Below are 24,568 nucleotides of genomic sequence, written 5' to 3'. Positions count from 1 at the left end.
CACATTCATACTCAAAGATCATAAAGCGCGCAAAATTAATATCGGCCGTTCGTTTTCCGGAAGTTTGTGTCAAGAGAGTTTTGCCAATTTTACTCGTACAGGTGAGAACCAGGTTCAAAACAAAACTTTTTGCAAGCAACTTAGTTGGAATTTATTTTTCCAGGACTTGTCACAACTGCAGACATGGGGGAGCGGCCATGCTAGGCCCAGAAATGTTCAAATAAATAACAAGGATGTGTGCTTGAGTACGCACAGAAAAACCATAAGGATCCATACTTAGAAATGGTACCAATTTTAAAGATAAAACTGGACAAGAAAAAATATGTAACACGAACAAGACAGAGAAATGGAGACTTTTAAATAATCAGACATTGACATATAACAAGAAAATTGGACTCAATCAGATACACTTAACACAAAAAACATGAGCTCAAATGAATGTTTTCACCAAACAGTTATTTTTAGATTTAGACATGTCTTGCTGATGGGACTCTCAGGTATGCCTTGTTATCGACAAGAAACTCAGAAGGGGAGGGGGGGTCAAGGCGTCCCTTGACCACCCAGGCCTCTGTTTTAGGCCCACAGTGCACCTTTTCAAACAAACAAACAAAAATAAAATAAAATGAAATAAAATAAAATAAAACGCAGACATACAAGGGGGTCGGCCGACTTCTACTTACCTCTGGAGGCCTTTGCTTTTCACCTGGGCATCTTTTACAAAAAAGGTTATTGAGAAGAGGGCTGGTAAAGACAAAATAATGTCACATGTTAAATTGTGTAGAGTCAATAAATATGTTAAAAGGTCCCTACATAATAGTAAAAGGAGGAGAAACACAGCTCATATGAATGTGTGGAACAAGTGGATCAGTAGCAGTCCCGTTTGACATGCACAAATAACTCAGGTCCTTCCCATGTCGCAGGATGCACCACTGGAGGGTTGGGGGTGTAGGCCCAGTGAGTCGCTGCTTGGATGGCCACTGTCACTCTCCACGATCCGAACGCAGCATTCAGGCAGCCAGCGGGCGTCATTTTCTCCTTGTGAAAAAACACATACATGCCCTCGACCCCAGGTTAGAACAGGATCGGGTCCATGCCAAGCACCAGTTAGGGGATCCTTCCACTTTACTAAGGCAAAAGGACGCTGCGCTCTTTTTTCCCAGAATCGCTGAGCAGCACATAAATTATTTGAATCCAAATTCAAAAAATTTAAAACAAATAAGGCATGATTAAGTATATTCACAGGGGTAGCAGGATATGACTCTCCTTTCTGTATTTTAGCAATTTGATGTTTTAATAATCCATTAGCTCTCTCCACGATGCCTTGACCTTGAGGATTGTAAGGAATGCCTGTAATATGAGTGATATTATAGGAATGGCAGAAGGATTGAAATGCTCGGCTTGCATAGCCAGGGCCATTATCTGTTTTTATTTGCGAGGGAATCCCCATCTCAGCAAAGCATCGAATGCAGTGAGAGATACAATGTTTAGTGGCTTCCCCAGCAAGGGGGGTGGCCAAGATAAAATTAGAATAAGTATCTACAGTAACATGAACATATTTTAATCGGCCAAATGATGGAACATGTGTGACATCCATCTGCCAAATGTGATTAGAAAGCAGTCCTCGTGGATTTATGCCTAAATGGAGGGCTGGTGAAAAAGGGACACAGTTGGAGCAAGTCTTAACTATTTGTCATGCTGCTTCTCTAGATAATTTAAACTGTCGGCGCAAGGCTCGACTGTTTTGATGATGGATGGCATGTGACTGCTTAGCAAGTTCAACCTGAGTTAAGTAAACTCTGGTGGCGGAGTCAGTAACCGCATTGCCCTCACTTAAAGGGCCAGGAAGATTAGTGTGAGCTCGAACAAAGCCAAAAAAACAGGGGTGGTTGCGAGAACAAAGCAAAGTTTGTACTTGGCGAAATTGGGTCTGAATATTGGAGTTAGTAGTTCCAATAAAGGGAACAGTTTCTATGACTTGAAGAGCATGAATTACATATTGACTGTCTGAGTATAAGTTAAAGGGCTCGTCTTGTAACAGGACGAGTGCTTGTAAAACAGCCTCTAATTCCACCTCTTGGGCGGAGGAAAAACCCGTAACCCAAGATTGAGTTTTCCCAATAATGGTCAAAGCAGCCGTTCCATTAGAGGATCCATCTGTAAATACCAAAGCAGCAGAAGATAAAGGCGAGGCCTGTACTATGGAAGGAAATAGAAACGTATGACACGCAGCAAATTGGAGAAGTTTGTTAGACGGGTAGTGATGCAAAATTTTCCTCGTATAATTGGCCCAAGCAATGGCCCAAGAATCGCAATGGGCGAATAGCCAATATTGTTGTTGTAGATTATATGGGACACAGATAAAATGAGGTTCCTGACATAAATATTTACGGGAATCCACTCGGCACATATGTATCAGATTAGCTACCAATTCGTAGTAGGGGGTCAGCACTTTGCCGGGTGTTGATGGTAGATAAAGCCATAAAAGTGGGCCATCCTGCCACAATACAGCAGTTGGGGAGTGAGAAGTAGCTAAAATGTAAACTCCCCATGGTTTAGAATAGTCACAAGAGGTCACTTGTTGCTGGGAAATTGCCTTTTCTACAATTTGGATGGCCCTCCTGGCGTCAGGATTTAATTCGCGCAAGGATGTAGGGTTGGTATCTCCTTTTAAGAGATCAAAAAGGGGTTTTAACTCTCCTGTGGAGAGCTTTAGATAAGGCCGAACCCAATTTATATCTCCTAAGAATTGCTGAAAATCATGAAGAGTTCTTAAGTGTGAAGTTTTTAATTGTATTTTTTGGCTTTTAAAATAGTGTGGGCCTAATATATGGCCTAGATATGTAAAAGGGGGGTGTTCCTGAACCTTTTCAGCTGCTATTATAAGGCCAAAGAGGCTCAGATCTTGCTTTAGTTGTCCAAAGGCTTGTCGTACGATGATAGGGTCAGAACAAGCCAACAAGATGTCATCCATATAATGAACAATATAAACAGAAGAAAATTTTTCACGAGTGGAAGAAATGGCTCTAGCTACAAAACTTTGACATAAAGTTGGGCTATTTGCCATGCCCTGTGGGAGCACAAGCCAGTGATATCGCTTCATGGGTTCTTTAAAATTAACAGAGGGGACGCTGAAGGCAAAGCGCTTACAGTCTTGAGGCGCCAGGGGTATAGTATAGAAACAATCCTTCAAATCTATAATAATCTTATAAGTATCCTTTGGGATTGCCATGGGTGAAGGCAAGCCAGGCTGTAGGGCCCCCATCAGTTCCATAGTGGCGTTGACTTTTCTCAAATCCTGTAACAGCATCCATTTACCTGATTTTTTCTTTATAACAAAAATTGGAGAATTCCATGGAGAGTTAGAAGGGGCCACATGTCCCAAGTCCAGCTGTTCCTGTACCAGCTGCTGTACTGCAATGATCTTTTCTAGTGAAAGAGGCCACTGTTCGACCCATACCGGTTGTTCAGAGAGCCAATTTATGGTATCAGCATGAGGGGCAGGACAAACTACAGCCCCCGTTAGAGAATACACTAATCCTTGTCTCGTAGGGTGAGACTGGGGTTGGAGTGGCTCTAGCTTCCCCTGTGCTGCTCGGCCTAGTCCCCTAAAGGGGAGGAGGCCTTGATCAAGTAACTGCTTAGTGACCGCAGCACTAGGACTAAACATATACACTCCCATTTTTTCCATGATATCACGACCCCATAAATTAATTGGCAGATGATCCAAGACAAATGGCTGAAAATGACCAGAGTGCCCTTCCTCATCTCTCCAAACAAGGATCGCACTGCTCTGCTGTGGGTCAGTTGCTTGCCCAACCCCCTGTAGGGAAGTCATAGAGGTTGTCAGGGGCCATTGGGCTGGCCAATGTTTTTTAGATATCACAGACACATCTGCTCCAGTGTCTAATACTCCTTTAAAGGGCTTTTCTTGTATAAATATAGTCATCTCAGGCCTCTCTTGTTTTATGCTTTGTACCCGATAGATATCAGAAGATCTAAATCCTCTCTGTCCACATGGGGAATTAGCAGTCTCCCTGGGAGGTAAAGGCACAAGTATTAATTGTGCTAATTTTTGACCGGCTGGGATCGAAACCACGTGTTTCGGGGCAGAGGCCATAACTTTGATTTCTCCAGTAAAATCCTGGTCAATTTTGCCAGGTGTAATCTGTATCCCTTTAAGGGCTGAGCTACTTCGCCCTAACAGCAATCCAGCCACTCCCGGGGGAAGGGGGCCGAAGACCCCCGTGGGGAGAGCTTGCGTCCCCATCTCTGGGGTCAATACTGAGCAGGTGGAGGAACAGAGGTCCAATCCTGCACTGCCTGGGGTGGCACGGAGGAGGCCGGAGACTGATCTTGGGGGGTTGTTAGAAGATGCACTTGTGGCCGAGAAGAGGGAGGGACTGCCCCATGGTTTTGCGGGGCCAGGGGCTGGCCCCTTCTCCAGTTTCCCAAATACGGGTGGCCATTGCGATTTTTGCTGACTTGCAATCTTTAGCCCAGTGCTTCCCTTTACCACAGCGTGGACATGTGCCAGGTGATTTTTCTCTCTTTTGCCTGGCCTGGCGTGGGCATTGCGTCATCCAATGTCCTATTTGTCCACAAGAAAAGCAACGGCCTGGGGGTCTAGCATCCCGAGAATGCCGCTGACCTCTATATTTTAGAGACTCAGTAACAGTCTTTCCTTGAGGAGCGGCGGCTAAAGTAAGGCCTTGTACATGGGAGGGTCAAATATCAGCACACAGTGAAATAAAGTCCGTGATTCCTCCCTTATTCCTATGGGGTCTGATAGCCGCCTGACAGGCGGCCTTGGCATTTTCATAGGCTATGTGTCTAACTATACTCTTCCTTAAGATCCTCTCTTAATAGTCCTACGATGTGTTACTCACCACAGGGAGGGGTCCTTCACCTTCGTCCCAGATTTTCAGGTTCCCTGTTCGGGCGCCAGATGCCGGGGCCAACCGGCAGCAAACCAGGGTTCTCAGATTGGGGTTCCTGAAATAGGGGACAAGGACTAGGAAGAAAAAGAAGAGAGACAGACACACCGGGTCCGGGCTGTCCGCAGTCCAGGCAAAGACTGCCGAGACTGCCGCGTTTATTTTCCACTCCTCCTTCTTCCCTCCTCCTGACCCAGGGAACCTCCAGGTGTTACATTAATATGGTAATTCTCAGGTCATTTACATAGAATAGGGCCAGAAAGCAATAAGACAATAAAGCCATCATCTGATGCAAGTCAAGGTACAGTTTGATTCCACTCTGGCTCCCAACAGAGTTGGGTTAGCTCTTCTTGGTTCAGTGTGGGTATGTTAATATTGTCTAGGAATTCATCCATTTCTTCTAGATTCTCAAATTTGTTGGTGTAAAGGTTTGAGAAGTATTCCCTCATGATATTCTGGATCTTGGTAATTTCTGTCGTGATATTACCATTTTCATCTGCGATTTTGTTTATTTCGATATGCTCTCTTCTTTTTTTGGTAAGATTTGCTAAGGGCTTGTCAATTTTGTTAATTCTTTCAAAGAACCAACTCCTTGTTTTGTTGATTCCTTCTATAGCTTTTTTTTATTCCAAATCATTTAATTCTGGTGATTTTAAGAATTTGCTTTCTCCTAATGGGTTTAGGGTTGGTTTGTTGCTCTTTTTCCAGGAGGTTAAGGTGAGACATTAACTAGTTGGACGTTGTGGATGTCTTACTCGAGGATGTACATGCTAAATAATTGCCATGCCACAAATCCAGTATAACAGGCCTTTCTCAAAGAACAAGGCCGGGAAAATCCAGGGCAACCAGATGAGGTATATTTCTAAGAAGAAATGTATTTGACGCCATCATCCTCCCCACACTCTACAACCTTCTTCTTTTTTAATTTTTTATTGTAATTAGTAAAAGGGTTACATGACATTTGTCAGATAGAAGGTGCATTAATTCACATACATTGATACCCTTTCACATGTGTTGGTACCCATTTCCCTCCAACCCCACACCGCCCACCCGTCTTTGTTTTCACCCCTTCCCTATCAAATTTCAAATATCCAAATACAAATAAATTCAATATATCAGATAACAAAGTGAGATACTATACCAATATGGGATAACCAAGGGACAGCAAAGGAGATGAGAGACAACATAGTACATTAAGGACAACAATCATTCATTATGAGGCTTTTGTTTCAACATCCTGGAGGTCCTTTCATTTAGCTTCACATTATATGGCCTTATATATGGCCTTTTGCTCCATTGCAAATCTCTGCTAGTAGAGCCCAAGGTTTCTACTGATTATGACGAATGAGGGAAACTACTGAGCCTAAGTTCCTTTGAGTCTGGCTTACTTCACTTAATATGATTTGTTCTAAGTCTTTCCATTTCCTAACAAATGGGGCGATGTTATTCTTTTTGACAGCAGCATAGAATTCCATTGTGTACAAATACCACAACTTGTTGATCCACTCATCAACTGAGGGACATCTGGGTTGGTTCCATATCTTTGCTATGGTGAATAGTGCTGCAATGAACATTGTTGTGCTAGTGGGATTAGTATGCCCTTGTTTCTGGATTGTTGGGTAAATGTCAAGTAGTGGAATTGCTGGGTCATAGGAGAGTTCTATGTTTAGCCTTTTGAGGCACTGCCACACTGCTTTCCATAGTGGTTGAACGAGTTTGCACTCCCACCAACAGTGTAGTAGTGATCCCTCCTGGCCACATCCCCTCCAGCATCTGTTGTAATTCGTTTTCCTGATCCTGGCCATTCTAACTGGAGTGAGGTGGAATCTTAGAGTTGTTATGATTTGCATTACTTTTATGACCAGAGATGTGGAGCATTTCTTCATGTGTCTATAGGCCATTTTTGTTTCTTCTTCAGAGAAGACTCTCTTTAAGTCTTTGGCCCATTTTTTAATGGGATGGGTGTTACTTTGGAGGTTAGTTTTGCAGTGATTCAATTTTTTGAGTTGTTGATATGTTATAGATATGAGGCCTTTGTCCGTTGTTTGGTTGGTGAAGATCTTCTCCCACTCTGTAGTCTTCCTGATTAGTTTACTAGCTCTATCTGTTGCCATACAAAAGCTCTGCAGTTTAATGCAGTCCCACTTATCCAGCCCTTCTCTGTTTTGTTGTGATTCTTGGTCCTTATTAATAAAGTTTTGACCTGTGCCAAGGAGGCCTAGTGTATCTCCTATTCCTTCCTGTAAACTTTTCAGTGTGTCAGCTTTTACCTCCAGGTCTTTGATCCATTTGGAGTTAATTCTAGTGCAAGGTGACAAAGAAGGATCCAACATTATTTTTCTGCAGGTGCTTAACCAGTTCTGCCAGCACAACTTGTTGAAGAGGCTATCTTACTTCCATACTATTTTTTTGGCTCCCTTGTCAAAGATTATGTGGCCATAGATCTGTGGTTTAATATCTGGGTCCGCAGTTCTATTCCATTGGACTTCAGGCCTGTTCTTGTGCCCGTACCAAGCTTTTTTGAGAATTATAGCTGTGTAATAGAGTCTAAAGTTTGGAATTGAAATTCCTCCAGCGCTGTTCTTTCTGCTAAGAAGTGTTTTTGCTATACGGGGTCTTTTATTATTCCATATGAAATTTTGAATTGCCTCTTCTATTTCTTTAAAGAATGACAATGGGATGTTGATGGGTATTGCAATGAATTTGTAGATAGCCCTTGGCAAGATTGTCATTTTCACAATGTTGATTCTTTCAATCCAGGAGCATGGGAGGTTTTTCCATTTTCTTAGTTCTGCTTTAATTTCCTTTTTTAGGGTTTTAAAGTTTTCATCTAAACGGTCCTTTACATTCTTAGTTAAGCTAATTCCTAGGTACTTTATTTTCTTTGAGGCTATTGTGAAAGGAGTTTCTTTCCTTATTATTGCCTCGTTCCTCTCACTGTTGGCGTAAAGGAAGGCAGTTGATTTGTGAGGGTTGATTTTATGGCCTGCTACCCTTCCAAAGCTTTGAATCAGCTCAAGGAGCTTGGGAGTAGAGTCTATAGGATTCTTTAAATACAGAATCATGTCATCTGCAAAGAGGGATAGTTTTATTTCCTCTTTCCCTACTTGGATCCCCTTTATGCTTGTTTCTTGCCTTATTGCACTGCCTAGGAATTCTAGTACTATGTTAAATAGGAGTGGAGAGAGTGGGCATCCTTGTCTCGTGGCTGATTTTAGAGGGAATGGCTTTAGATTTTCACACTAAGTATATTACTAGCAGTGGGTTTCTCATACACAGTCTTTATTACATTGAGAAATGTTCCATGGATTCCTAGTTTCTCCACATCTTTTAACATAAAGGCGTTTTGGATCTGGTCAAATGCCTTTTCCGCATCTATTGAGACAATCATGTGATTTTTGTCCTTGCTCCTGTTGATGTGTTGAATTATATTAATAGATTTCTGGATGTTGAACCAGATTTGCCTCCCTGTGATGAATCCAGTTTGATCATAGTGTATAATTTTTTTGATGAGTTGTTGTAGACCGTTGGCCAGTATTTTGTTGAAAAGTTTTGCATCGATGTTCATCAAAGAAATGGGTCTATAGTTCTCTTTCTTTGATGAATCTCTGTCTGGTTTGGGGATGATTGATATACTGGCTTCACAGAATGAGTTAGGTAAAGAACCTTCATTTTCAATTTCGTTGAAGAGCTTGAGGAGTATTGGTGTGAGCTCTGCTTTGAAGATGTTATAGAATTCAGCTGTGAATCCATCTGGCCCTGGGCTCTTTTTAAGTGGAAGTTGTCTAATTTCCATTTCTATTTCAGAGCTTGAAATAGGCCTGTTGAGTTGGGTTAGCTCTTCTTGGTTCAGTGTGGGTATGTTAATATTGTCTAGGAATTCATCCATTTCTTCTAGATTCTCAAATTTGTTGGCGTAAAGGTTTGAGAAGTATTCCCTCATGATATTCGGGATCTCGGTAATTTCTGTCGTGATATTACCATTTTCATCTGCGATTTTGTTTATTTCGATATGCTCTCTTCTTTTTTTGTTAAGATTTGCTAAGGGCTTGTCAATTTTGTTAATTCTTTCAAAGAACCAACTCCTTGTTTTGTTGATTCTTTCTATAGTTTTTTTATTCCAAATCATTTAATTCTGCTTTGATTTTAAGAATTTGCTTTCTCCTAATGCGTTTAGGGTTGGTTTGTTGCTCTTTTTCCAGGAGATTAAGGTGAGACATTAAGTAGTTGGTTTGCCATTTTTCCAACTTCCTGTTGTAGGCACTCAGAGCTATCAATTTTCCTCTGATTACTGCCTTTGTTGTGTCCCTAAGGAGTTGATATTTGAGTGCTCCTTATTGCTAAATTTCATAAACAGTTGGATATCTGTTCTGTTCTCTTCGATTACCCATTTTTTTTGATTCAACAATGTGTTGTTCAGTCTCCATGAGTTACAGGGTTTTCGTTGGTGGAGATGTGTGTTCAGTTCCAATCTGATGCCTTTATGGTCTGAGAGTGTGCATGGAATAATTTCAGGGTTTCTGAATCTGTCCAGGTTTGTTTTATGGCCTAAGATGTGGTCTATTTTGGAAAATGTTCCATGTGCTGCTGAGAAAAACGTATATGGTGTTGTTACTAGGTGGAATATTCTGCAGATGTCTGTTAGATCTAATTGGTCTATATAGTTGTTCAGTTCTAAGGATTCTCTGTTGAGTTTTTGCCTTATTGATCTGTCCATAGGTGAGAGTGGTGTGTTAAACTCACCAACAATCACTGTATTTCGATCTATGTATGGTTTCAGTGTAAGTAAAGTTTGCTTGATGAAGTTTGGAGCTCCGGGATTAGGTGTGTAAATATTTAGGATCGTTATGACTTCCTGGAGGAAAGATCCCTTTAGTAGTATGTAGTAACCTTCTTTGTCTTTTCTTACTAATTTTAGTTTGAAGTCTATTGTATCTGATATGAGGATGGCAACTCCAGCTTGTTTATGGGGGCAGTTAGCTTGATAGAGTATATTCCAACCTCTCACTTTCAAAAGATGATTGTTTTTGGGTAAGATGTGTCTCTTGAAGACAGCAGAACGATGGCTCTTGCTTTTTGATCCAACTAGACAGCCTATGCCGTTTAATTGGAGAGTTAAGTCCATTGATATTGAGAGTTAGGATTGAGAGATATTTATTAGTTCCTACCATTTTTAAAAGCTTTTAGTAGGGCCTGTGTGTTGACAGTTCTTGTGGTCCTTAGATGGTATGCTGTTTAGGTGCCATTTCTTTCCCTATACTGCATTTATTTTGGTTTTCTATGTATGGAGCATCTTTGAGAATTCTCTATTGTGTTGGTTTTGTTTCGACATATTGTTGCAGCTTTTCCCTGGAATGGAATGTTTTTATTGTTCCCTCAGTTATGAATGAGACCTTAGCTGGCTACAGTATACTTGGTTGATAGTTATTTGATTTAAGTGTATGACATATATGCTTCCAGTCACTTCGTGCTTGCATGGTCTCTGCTGAGAAATCTGGGGTTATTCTGATTGGTTTGCCTTTATAGGTTACTGATCCCTTTTTCCCTGGCTGCCTTTAGGATCTTTTCTTTCGTTTCTATTGATCCAGTTCGGATCACAATGTGGCGGTGGGATGTTCTTTTCTGGTCAGGTCTGTTTGGTGTTCTAAAAGCTTCTCGTATCTGGATGGGCCTGCCCTTCTGGATATTTGGGAAATTCTCTGAGATGATTCCCTGAAGTATATTTCCAATACCATTGACCTTTTTCTCCATGCCCTCCTCAATACCAACTAGCCTTAAATTAGGCTTCCTAAGTGTATCTTGGACCTCCTGAAGCGCTCTCTCATACTTCCTAAATTTGGATTGACTCATTTTCTGTTCTTTCTCTATAATCACTAAATTATCTTCAGCCTCGGAATTCTCTCCTCTGCATTTTCTAACCTGCTATCAAAGCTATCTACTTTATTTTTCATCTCCCTTGCTTCTAATTGCTCATTTTTGATGCCTTGCAACTCTTGTTTTAGATCATGTATGGATTTCTTTATCTCCTTGATTTCCTTTTGAGTGGTTAGCTCAGTAGCTTTATTTTCTTTGGACATTTGCTGGAGTTTGGTCACGTTTTTATTTGTGGACTCTATGAATTCATCCATCTTTCTTTGAAAAACCTTTATTATGGCCTCCTTTATGGCTTCTTCTTTTTCACTTATCGCCTTGTTTATGCTTTCCTCTTGTTCAGCTATGGCATCCTCCATTATCTCTTTCTTTATATTTTCACATTTTCCATTAATGATGTTTATCAATTGCATTTGTGTAGCACTTGGAATACTCTCCTCTAGGTTTGCCAGTGACTGTTCCATTGTCTGTTTACATTGGGTGGGGGATGTTGTTTCTTGATTTGACATTTTTCTTGAGTTTCTTGTTCTGCCCTTTTGAAAATGGGAGCAAGATTACTACTAAATATGATTATAGTTTTTCAGATATAACCAACCTAGACCTCTGTAGCTGACAGAAACTAGATTTTCAGAAGTTTTGATTGGTATTATCACTCTTTCTTTTTATGCACTTACAGACCAGTCTACTACAACCACTGATAAGCGATTTATACCCAAAACAATAAGCCCCTCAATCCAATCTCTATTGTTTTAAGTCCCTCTGAGCCTAGATAATAATTAACCACCTACATATACAATATTGCTCAACAGCCATCAAGTGTAGATCCGTGCAGTATAAGGGTTGAAAGACGAGCAGAGGTCCAGAGATAGAAAAAAAGAATGAGAGAGGTCAGGGGAGGTACAAGAGGATTAAAGTAGGAGTGTAAAAATATTGTAGTAATGAAGAAAAGGTATAGCATAAGGATAACTGACCGAAGTTGGTAAGTAGGTAGCATATTTGAGTACAAAGTTTGGAAAATATTAGAATAAAACTTATGTGTTGCAGACCGACTAGCTCTTAGCCCAACCAGTGGCCTCACAGTGGACCATGGGATGGATCTGTTTTTCTTGTCTACGTTGAGGGAAAGGGGTATTTCACAAGATGCAGAAGCGAAGATTTCAGAAGCAAATACTGTGAGTGAATTAGCTCGTAAAAAGCATTTTTATTTTCTTTTATCTTTCTGCCAGTCTTGGGGCTTGAATTCAGGGCCTGAGCACTGTCCTCGGGTTTTCTCAAGTCTAGCCCTCTGCCACTTGAGCCACAGTGCCACATCTAGATTTTCTATCTATGTGATACTGAGCAATCAAACCCAGATCTTCATGGATGCCAGGCAAGCATTCTACCACTATGCCAAACTCTCAACCCTGACATAGTAATTATAAAGTCATCATCATGATCATATCAAAATATTCTTTCTCCTACAAAGGATGAACACTTATCTATGTGTGTAATGCTTTTTTTAAATTTCACTAATTCTTCTGTGTTTTTCCCTCTTGCATTTTTTACACATGACAGCAAAGCTAATCATCAGGAAAAAATTGATTAGGTTACAGAAACCTAATAATATCCTAGTAGATTGACGTCAAAAATATGTGCAAGATGCCCTGTGTGTTTGACCTAGTGGTAGAGTCCTTGGCTACCACGCAAAAAGACTCAGGTTTGATTCCTCATTACCACATACATAGAAAACGCTGCAAGTGGTGCTGTGGCTCTGTGGGACAGCTAAAGCCTAAATAAAGCCCAAGAACAATGTTCAAACTCTGAGGTCAAGTCCCAAGACTAGCAAAAACAAAAAAAAATTCGACAAGGGGCAAAATGCAGGCAGAGAAGGCACTGTGAAGCAAATGTTTTGTAAAGGATGAGAGCAATATTGACCCTTAAGTTTGGATCTTACCTAAAAAAGGCTCCTTGAGCCTGAGACCAGACTTGTAGGTGGGCCTAGTGGAAGACATTGGGATTGGACAAATAAGGTGTGCTGTTTACTACATCCACATGTATATTGTGAGATTGGAGGAGAGATTCAGCCTCCAGTATGTCTTTGGTGAGGTCTTCTGTGAGCAAGGATCTTTGGTCATTGGGCCCTGAAAGGTGACCCTGCCTCCCTCACAATGGAACAGAATATGGAACCCTGGTAACCAAGCCACTGTAACTAACAACCAACTCAAGCCTGCTCACTTGGCCTGTGGCTCAGGAGGAAGAAAGATGTTGCTGTGCTGTTGCCAAAGTTCAGGAAACTCGAGTCTCAGGCATGGAAGTTGTGGCTGTCTTACTCGAAGATGTACATGCTAGATCATTGCCAAGCCACAAATCCAGTATAACAGGCCTTTCTCTAAGAAGAAAGCCAGGAAAATCCAGGGTAACCAGATGAGGTATATTTCTAAGAAGAAATGTATTTGACCCCATCATCCTCCCCACACACTACAACTTTCTTTTTTTTAACATTTTTTATTGTAATTTGTAAAAGGGTTACATGATATTTGCCAGATAGAAGGTGCATTAATTCACATACATTGATACCCTATCACATGTCTTGGTACCCATTTCCCTCCAACCCCACAACCCCCACCCGTCTTGGTTTTCCCCCTTCCCTATCAAATTTCAAATATCCAAATACAAATAAATTCAATATATCAGATAACAAAGTGAGATACTATACCAATATGGGATAACCAAGGGACAGCAAAGGAGATGAGAGACAACATAGTATATTAAGGACAACAGTCATTCATTATGTGGCTTTTGTTTCAATATCCTGGAGGTCCTTTCAATTAGCCTCACATTATATGGCCTTACATATGGCCTTTTGCTCTATTGCAAATCTCTGCTAGTAGAGCCCAAGGTTTCTACTGATTATGATGAATGAGGGAAACCACTGAGCCTAAGTTCCTTTGAGTCTGGCTTACTTCACTTAATATGATTTGTTCTAAGTCTTTCCATCTCCTAACAAATGGGGCGATGTCATTCTTTCTGACAGCAGCATAGAATTCCATTGTGTACAAATACCACAACTTGTTGATCCACTCATCAACTGAGGGACATCTGGGTTGGTTCCATATCTTTGCTATGGTGAATTGTGCTGCAATGAACATTGTTGTGCTAGTGGGTTTAGTATGCCCTTGTTTCTGGATTGTTGGGTAAATGCCAAGTATTGGAATTGCTGGGTCATAGGGGAGTTCTATGTTTAGCCTTTTGAGGCACTGCCACACTGCTTTCCATAGTGGTTGAACGAGTTTGCACTCCCACCAACAGTGTAGTAGTGATCCATTTGTAAAGAAATGGAAAGACTTAGAAAAATTCATATTAAGTGAAGTAATCCAGACACAAAGGAGCATAGGCTCAAGGTTTTCCCTCTTTGTAATAGTTAGTAGGGATCTAGGACTCTCCTAGAAGAAGATTACTATATTGCAAAACCTAGATATAGTAATCTAGGATGAGGCTTAGTGAAAGGATTTGCAGAATGTGGAAGCAAGTGTTTCATCTTGTGTGATCTTTGTTCTTAAAGTACTGTGTTGATAGCTAAAGCTAACATGAGCTTTAATTAGACAAAAGGCAAGGTTGTATCACTACACTTGTTTTCAGTTAGGGAGTTTTAACCACACAAACACACACATATGAATATAACCATGCATGTATGCATGTGTTTATGCCTTTACACTTATACATACAGTCATGTGTGTGTGTGCGTGTGTATGTGTGTTGTCACACACTAATACGTTAAAAAGTGAAACTTAAAAAGAAGACTTGTGCCAAGTGGTAGAATGCTTTCCTAACATGCACAAAGCCCTGGGTTTGAGTCCTGGGTACCCACATACACAGACGAAGCCAAAAGTGATTCTGTGGTTCAAGTGGTAGAGCACTAGACTTCAGAAAGTCCAAGCACAGTGCCCAGGCCCCTTAGTTCAATCCCCAGGCCTGGCAAAAGAAAAATAAGTCTCAAAAATAGTTAGAAACAGCTGCAGGCATCTGATTCCTTGAAGATGCCCTTCTTATTAAGCATGGCCTCTGAATACAAGTTATCTGTATTTTGCGAAATGAATCAACACTACCCTTCACTCTTTAAATTTGAAAATAGTAGGAAAAAAAGAGAAAATATTTCAACATAAACTCATAAGTAAGTTTCTTTTTTTTCATTTTTTTATTGTAATTAGTAAAAGGGATACATGATATTTGCCAGATAGAAGGTGCATTAATTCACATACATTGATACCCTTTCACATGTCTTGGTACCCATTTCCCTCCCCCCAAACACCCCACCCCTCTTGGTTTTCCCTCCTTCCCTATCAGATTTCAAATATCCAAATACAAATAAATTCAATATATCAGATAACAAAGTGAGATACTATACCAATATGAGATAACCAAGGGACAGCAAAGGAGATGAGAGACAACATAATACATTAAGGACAAAAATCATTCATTATATGACTTTTGTTTCAATATCCTGGAGGTAAGTAAGTTTCTTAATAGGATGCAAATGACTCAGCAAAAATTTCCATCTGAATTTGAGTGATTGTGGTGCAGTAGGACTTTGGAGGTTAGGATAAGGAGTAGTAATGTGAATACTCAGAGTTCCCTCAGCCATTGATCATCTTCAGAAAAAACTTTTAATGCAAATAAAATGGTACATTACATATGCTCTTTTCTTCATAATTAAATGAATCACTTTTACTATGATCTGTTTCCAAATTACAGAGAGGGGAAATACAGCAATTATCACATCTCCATCCATGTCTGCCATGTGCTTCATTGTGGAAAAGCAGACATTGCAACTCAACAACCTGATAAGGAGAAGAAACTGAAGAAGAATAAACAGAAATGTTGAAAGGAATTATCACTGGAGCCTCTGCCAAGCTGAAATTTTACTTTGCATGAAGCTAGTTTTTCTCCTCCAGGTTTATCCAAATATGTTGTATTTATGTATATGTCATCTATATGATAGAGATGGTCAATCTAACACAGTTTTTCTCATATAAGTTTCCTGAAATCCTCTGTAGAAATGTGTAAAACTTTCTTTCCTGAGATTATGCATCTGAGGAAATCAGATTTTCCAAAGAAAAATCACAATTTGGAAAACATGTTTGTAGGTCATTCTCTCCTCATGACCAAAAATAGTGAAACCCTAGGGATAAAGTTACTTTTGATAGATACAGTCGCACAGTGTGTCAAGAAAGTATTTTCATGAATACCGTACTAGATGATGCAACTGAATTGATAAGTGGACAGAACTGGACAAAATAATGGTATTGATGTTGGGACATGTATGGGGTCATAATGTGTGTCTCATTGCAGTGCCATATTGAAATAGTAAAGGTGAAGGAACTTGTTTTCCTTTTCTATTTGTGTGTGTGTGTGTGTGTGTGTGTGTTTGTGCTCACACAAACATATGCTTGTGCATGCACACACAGGTGAAGATGCATGTGAGTGTAAGTACCATTGGAGGATCTTAATTTCAGATACTGTCAGATGTCTCTTAGGTGTTTGCCTCCAGGATAATGCTCTACTACTTGAACCACTATTCCACCTTAAGCTTTTTTGTAGTTAACTCTAGACTAACATGTTATGAATTTTCCTACATTATATGACTTTGAACTGCCATTCTCAGATCTCTATCCCCTTACCAATACGTGGAGCCATTGACAGACTACTGTTCAATTTTTGTTTTCAAGAAGACACCCCTGAAACTTGATTGTATTTGTTTTGAGATGATCCAAATTTCTAATAAAGAAACTTTACACCATTAAAAGGAATAAAAATATTTGAATTTAATTGAAGATTTTTCAGAAAACACCACAGATATATGAACAGAAATTCTGGATGAAAAATAATATTGAAGAACATCACCTTCAGTGGCTGGGAAAGTTATTGAGTTACTCTTTAGACTGTGAAAGATAGAATCAAGGGATAGATTACTTTCCTTCCTTCCTTCTTCAATCCCTCTCTCTCTCTCTCTCTCTCTCTCTCTCTCTCTCTCTCCTTTTTCCTTCCTTCCTTCCTTCCTTCCTTCCTTCCTTCCTTCCTTCCTTCCTTCCTTCCCTCCCTCCCTGCCTCCCTCCCTTCCTCCTTCCTTCCTTCCTTCCTTTCTTTCTTTCTTTCTTCTTCCTTTCTTTCTTCCTTTCTTTCTTTCTTTCTTTCTTTCTTTCTTTCTTTCTTTCTTTCTTTCTTTCTTTCTTTCTTCCATTCTTCCTTCCTTTTTCTTTCTTTTTTTTTCCGTCTTGGTCCTGGAACTTGAACTTATGGCCTGAATGCTGAACTTCTTTTGCTTGAAAGTAGCACTGTACAGATGGAACCACAACACCATTTCTGGCTTTTTCTGATTAGTTTTTTATTCTGTGTTTCCTTCACAGGCTGAATTTGAAGCTTGATTTTCACATCTTAGCTTCCGGAGTATCTTAGAGTACAGGTGAGATCCACTTATACCAGGGAATTTAATTTCTTATACCTTTATCAGCTCTTATGGATTTCTGAGGAATTTTTGTTTCTAATCTGCTCATGCAGAAAAAGTTTATTTGGGAGCTCAATGGATGTAAACTCTTGCACATGTGGATATATTCCTTTTTCAGTATTGCAACATTGAAAAAATGTAGTAATGGCTTTATGTAAGATAATTTATAAAAACATAATTTATTTGTGGTCCTTTTGATTATCTTTTAAATTTTATTGATATTATACAAATATATATGTGTGCCTCTTGTTCCTAAGGGTCTTTTTCCTTATTATAGTTTCTCTGAGTAACTTAATCACAATAGTGACAGTACTAGAAAGCGCTTTCAGTAAGTCTTAGGTGTTAGAATTGTCAGAAATTGTTAATTTCCATAAATAATCTCTACCATTACTCACTTATTAATATTTGCATTTTATTTTCATACCTCATGACTTCATTGTCATTAAAAGCAGACATTTGAATGGTAAAATGACATATGTTCTGATTTCAGAATCACTTTTTTCCAATGTAGGAATCTTTGGTTTTAGAACATTTTGAGGATGTCAGACATTTTTGAAATCTGTTTGTTTTACAGCAGAATGTAGGTAAAATTCCAAAGTTTCATTATGGGTTCTTTATCTCTTACCCCAGTGTCAGAAGTAGTGAGGGAATTGTCACTGTCACTGTGATAACATTCTACAAGTTCCTTGTTCTTATTCCCTTATTACAACTCTATTTTATTGAAAATCAGAGATCTTTGAGTCTGTATCAGACCAATATTTAAGATTCATACGCCGTAAGTTTGAAATCCCATGTAAACTATGTATCAAAACTTAAGCCATAACTTCAAGAATTCTTTCTCTAGTTTTCAACTAGCTGTAAAAGTCTTAGGTTTCTTTTTCAAAGGAATTTCTACATCTGAATTAAATATTCTCAACAAATCTTTACTACAATTTTACTGTTATTGCAATGTGGAGAGTGAATACAATGTATTTTCAAGGCTCTGCTTCATAGGTTATTATAACGTATTTCCTCCCAAAGTTTTACACAAACATTTCATGTCTCTCATCTAAGAAAAAAAATGTAACAGTTTTACTTTTACAGGACTAGGTGATAACCTTGGTTTAAGGAAAGAAAGTACATATCACCTCCTTCCTTTCACCTTTCCTTCCTTTTATGTGGAAGAACTGATTCAGAATAGGTTAGAAGACATTTTTCAGTAGACATTAAATGCAGGTTCATTATGAACAACTAAAAGAATGTGTGTCATGGTACTTCAAAAGAAGGATGCCAGAATGTAGTATTTACTTCCAGATTATCTGTATGATGTGTAACTTACTAATTTTGCCAGACCTGTGCCATGAATTTGAGGTCTGAGCACTGTCCTTGGCCTTTCTCAAGGCTGGAGCTGAACCACTGGAGCCATTGCACCATTTCCAGCATTTTTTCTATATATATTGTACCAAGGAATTGAACCTGGGTCTTTGTGTATGCTATGCAAGCACTCTTACCACTAGTCCAATATCCCTGCCCATGTAACTTACTTTTGTTAGGACATGTTTTACTTTATTTCACTCTTCCTTAAGTAGCTGTAGTGGAATTAATTAATTTCTCAGGGCCTGTGACTCTCCTTGGGCTTTCTCAAAGATAGAGCTCTACCACTTCAGCCACAGCATCATTTTTGGCATTTGTGTATGTAGTACTGAGGAAGCAAACCTGGATCTTGGTGCATGCTAGGCAAGGACTCTACTACTAGGCCAAACTCCCAGCCCCAGAATTTCACTTAGCATTTGTGCCTCAAATAAAGATAAGTTGATCATCCTATGGAGCTTTGAGGGTACACAGAACACCCAAATCTCTGCACTTATCAGTGAATGTTCACTTCATCTCTGTAAAATACCATGGGGGGAGAGGGAGAGAAAGAGAGAGACAGAGAGAGAGAGATACAGAGACAGAGAGAGAGAGACAGAGAGAGAGACAGAGAGAGAGAAAGAGAGAGAGGAGAAAGAAAGGATATAAAAGGAAAAAGAGAGGCAATGAAATCAGAGAGGATGCAGGACAATGATCCAACTAAATTACAATGGGGAATATGGAAATAGGCAGATATATGAATAGAAATATACATGTATTAAGCACAATATGCTCTAATGAGTTTATGAAAACATCAAACATTTTTAAGAGTAAAATATTAATGAGTTGTGATTAAGAACAGTAATGATGAACAGGCAGTAAAATAATGTACTTTAAAGCATAAAAATGGGCTGGGAGTGTGGCCTAGTGTTAAGGTGTGCTTGCCTAGCATACACAAAGCCCTGGGTTTGATTCCATGATATCACATACACAGAAAAAGTTGGCAGTGGAGCTGTGGCTCCAGTGGTAGAATGCTAGCCTTGAAAATGTCCAAGGACAGTGGTCAGACCCTGATTTCACACCCCAGGACTGGCAAACAACAACAACAACAACAACAACAACGAAATATATCCATAAACAGAGCCACAGGGGAGCCAAGATCTGGTGATCATGGCTTAAAGGAAAGAAAGTCAAATAATATTATATACAGGTAACAACCACAAAGCTAAAAGTGGAGCAGTCACTCAAGTGGTAAACTACTATCACTGATTCAAAAATCAGAACCAAATAAACATTAAACAATACTGCCCCTACTGCTTAGGCTCAGTAACCAGGCTTTAAGTTCAAGATCCTGAACAGGCAGCATAAAGAAAATTTTAGGCCAATGGCTAAGAAAACACATTTAGAAAACTAGGGACAATAAAAATATACTAATGGAGATTACTGATAAGTACAGAATAAATAGAAAGTTCCAGAAATATGTACAATGAAATTTTAACATATGAGCTCTGACTACAATTTGTGACTATACTATTACAAGAGCAATGAATAAGTCATTTACTCACTGATTTTATTCCAACAGTATAAACTAATATCTGATGGACAAAATGAAATGGAGAATTTAGTCTCAACCTTCTACATATTTGACCACATATGTAAGTTCAAACTTTTTTTTTGTGGGTCATGGGGCTTGAACTCAGCCTGGATGATGTCCTTGAGCTCTGCAGCTTAAGGCTACTGTACTATCCCTGGGCCTGGGCATTCTCCCTGAGCTCTTCAGCTCAAGGCTAACACCCTACCCTTAAGACAAGCCCCACTTCCTTTTTTTCTAGAGGCGAATTGGAGCTAAGAGTGCCAGGTCCTTTTGTGCTGTGGCTGGCTTTGAACCTTGATCCTCAGATCTCAGCCTCCTGAGTAGCTACGATTACAGGTGTGAGTCATTATACCCTGCCATATGAGCCCAGTGTTAATACAGTTTATCATATAAGTTCAATCTTAAGATGGTTTATTTCTCCCAATGCGTCATTTGTCCTCGAATCCATGAAGGAAATTTTTATCTGGCCGTAACAAGAGAATATAGCACTTGGGGCAAAAATTCAGCCTAGGAACCCTGCACTGGAAGCCAAGATGTAGAACACCTCTATAGCCACCATGACTTTCCCCTTGGCACTGTGGTAGACAGGTAAGAAAGTGATCCAGACACTGCAGAACACCAGCACGCTGAAGGTTAGGATCTTGGCTTCATTGAAGGTGTCAGGAAGGTTGATGGCCAGGAAAGCCACAATAAAGCTGGCCAAGGCAAGGAAAACAAGATATCCAAGACACAGTAGAAAGCAGTGAGGGAACCCTTGTTACACAGGATGATAATGTGGCCACGTTCAGAGTGTACATCTGTGTCAATGAAGGGAGGAGAAGTCCCCAGTCAGAATACACAGAACATCAGTTGGATCAAAGTACAGATGGGAATGGTGAAGTTAGGATCCCCAGATACAAGCAGCCACTTCATCATTTTCCCTGGGAAAGTGACTTTGAAGGCCAGAACCACAGTAACAGTTTTGGCCAAGACAGCAAAAATGGCTACAGTGAATGCAACTCCAAATGTGGTTTGCGGTAGAATGCAGGTGACTGTGTTGGGACGATCAATAAAGAGCAAGGAACAGAGAAAACAGAAGAAGAGTGCGATGAGCAGGATATAGCTAAGAGCCTTGTTATTAGCCTTGACAATGGAGGTGTTCTGATGTTTTACAAATACTCCGAGAACGACAGATGTGAGTGTACATAAACAAAGAGCCAAGCAAACCAAAGCCATCCCCAAAGGCTCTCCATAAGCCAGGAAACTTGCCATCCGTTGGAGGCACTGGTTTCTCTCTGTGTTGGAGTACTGATGATCTGAGCACTGTATGCGTTTCTCCATATCTGTTGAGTAAGTCAAATAACCATTAATCCCTTTTCAGTACTTAAAAGAAAATTACAAAATCTCCACATAGAGGTACTTCTAACAAGTCAATATTGTTTAGTATAAAAGTAAACATTACACAGTATTACCACACATGTTCAGTATTATTTTATGGCTTCATTATATTCAGGCAGAGCTTCCTATATGCTCTATTTTTACTCACAATGACTACCACACATATTATTTATTGCCATTTCCAATATCCCAACAAAATATTCGTATACCTCTTCATGCTGCCACAGTCATTCTCAGCCTCGTGTGCATTACTCAAACCCCTCATCCAAAAGTTTTCATGTTAAGGCTTATACTTCCCAGGACAATATAAATTAGAGCCCGTAGCCATTCCTTGCATGTGTTATGGATGTACAAAACTTAACTCACAGGAGTTGCTATGTTGAAAGGATATTCTGGGCAATAGGAAATGAACATATGCAATGTCTCTGTTTTCTTAGTATTCTAAAGTATTCTTTGATAAAAATGGAGAGTTTATGATTTAAAACTCTTGTATTTAAGTTAATACATGTTAAAATGCGTTAGTAATTGCTGGAATAAACATGTATACAACAGAGTGAAAACATTCATTTGACATGTAATTCTTCACTTGTGATTCTTATGTTAGGAACTGTGTCATCTATGGTAAAAAATTAGTAAGTGAAGGAAGAAGATTTTGCTGTTGCAATATTAATACAGGTCTTTTTCATTTTATGGAATTGAGGCTACTTGAAGAAAGTATGTCTTTCTCCCTAACTCATGAACTTACCTGTCCCATTAGCCATCTCTTTTTCTGTGCAGGGAGTACAATCAAAGCAGCAAGCATTCTTTCCTTCCTGAGGGGATTTCCTGAATCCAGGACCACAACTCTCACTGCAGAAAGATTGAGGAGGCTTAGGAAAATTATATATGTGTCAGTAACTGTTCAGAATTTTAACTGACACACCGAAAATTCCACTATTTAAAACAACAGGATTTCTACCCATATGTTATATACACAAAACCTGTCATTTAATTAAATGCTGCTATAAATTCCATATCATTCCATGAAGGCTTCATTTCTATAACCTTGGTCTCTCTCCAGCCTGTTGAGAAGTATAAGACCCTTAAAATTTAGAAATGGTGAAAAATAAGTTATAGTGGCTATCCCTATGGAGTTTCCTGGAATTCCTGGCATTAGTTTTATCTTCTACTCATTTGTGATTGACGACAATTGAGTAGGAAAAATCTTATCATAAGCTATGAAAGTATGCTGAAATGTAGTGGACATGTTCCACATTTTTACTGTTAGTCCATCCCCAGTTTCATCCTATCTTCTTATTTACTCAGTAGCCATGTGGTAAGAATTTTCTTTTTCCTCATGCTCTTTCACTGGTTCCTCTCACGAAAGATGCCTAAGTAGCCGGAAACTAACCATTCAATGGAACTTCTAAAACATGATGCAAATAGTACAAGAGCAAGGACTCAATATTTGCATACCCAATGCTATGGACCTAGTACTGGAAATATAAACAAAAATATGGAGACATAAAAATTTATAACTCTACAGACATATGTTTTTTTGCATTTTTTATTGTATTTAGTAAAAGGGTTACATGATATTCGCCAGATAGAAGGTGCATTAATTCACGTACATTGATACCCTTTCACATGTCTTGGTACACATTTCCCTCCCTCCCCACCCTCCACCGTCTTGGTTTTCCCCCCTTTCCTATCAAATTTCAAATAACCAAATACAAATAAATTCAATACATCAGATAACAAAGTGAGATACTATAACAATATGAGATAACCAAGGGACAGCAAAGGAGATGAGAGACAACATAGTACATTAAGGACAACAATCACTTGTTACATGGCTTTTGTTTCAATATCCTGGAGGTCCTTTCAATTAGCTTCATATTATATGGCCTTATGTATCAAGATTTTGCTCTATTGCAGATCTCTGCTTGTAGAGCCCAAGGTTTCTACTGATTATAACAAATGAGGGAAACCATTGAGCCTAACTTCCTTTGAGTCTGGCTTACTTCTCTTAACTTCCTAACAAATGGGGCGATGTCATTCTTTCTGACAGCAGCATAGAATTCGATTGTGTACAAATACCACAACCTGTTGATCCACCCATCAACTGAGGGATATCTAGGGTGGTTCCATATCTTTCTATGTTGAATAGAGCTGCAATGAACATTGTTGTGCTAGTGGATTTAGTATGCCCTTGTTTCTGCATGGTTGGGTAAATGCCAAGTAGTGGAATTGCTGGGTCATAGGGGAGTTCTATGTTTAGCCTTTTGAGGCACTGCCACACTGCTTTCCATAGTGGTTGAACGAGTCTGCACTCCCACCAACAGTGTAGTAGTGATCCCTCCTGGCCACATCCCCTCCAGCATCTGTTATTATTCGTTTTCCTGATCCTGGCCATTCTAACTGGAGTGAGGTGGAATCTTAGAGTTGTTTTGATTTGCATTTCTTTTATGACAAGAGATGTGGAACATTTCTTCATGTGTCTATAGGCCATTTTTGTTTCTTCTTCAGAGAAGATTCTCTTTAAGACTTTGGCCCTTTTTTAATGGAATGGTTGTTACTTTGGAGATTAGTTTTGGAGTGATTCAATTTTTTGAGTTGTTGATATATTTTAGATATGAGGCCTTTGTCCGTTGTTTGTTTGGTGAAGATCTTCTCCCACTCTGTAGTCTTCCTGATTAGTTTACTAGCTATATCCATTGTCATACAAAAGCTCTGCAGGTTAATGCAGTCCCACTTATCCAGCCTTTCTCTGATTTGTTGTGATTCTTGGTCCTTATTAAGAAAGTTTCGACCTGTGCCAAGGAGGCCTACTGTATCTCCTATTCCTTCCTGTAAACTTTTCAGCGTGTCAGCTTTTACCTCCAGGTCTTTGATCCATTTAGAGTTAATTCTAGTGCAAGGTGACAAAGAAGGATCCAACTTTAGTTTTCTGCAGGTGCTTAACCAGTTCTGCCAGCATAACTTGTTGAAGAGACTGTCTTT

This window comes from Megascapheus bottae, unplaced genomic scaffold (genome assembly GCF_031878675.1).
Source record: "Megascapheus bottae isolate mThoBot1 unplaced genomic scaffold, mThoBot2.hap1 HAP1_SCAFFOLD_48, whole genome shotgun sequence".
Lineage (NCBI taxonomy): Eukaryota > Metazoa > Chordata > Mammalia > Rodentia > Geomyidae > Megascapheus > Megascapheus bottae.
Note: the sequence above shows the minus strand (reverse complement) of the source record.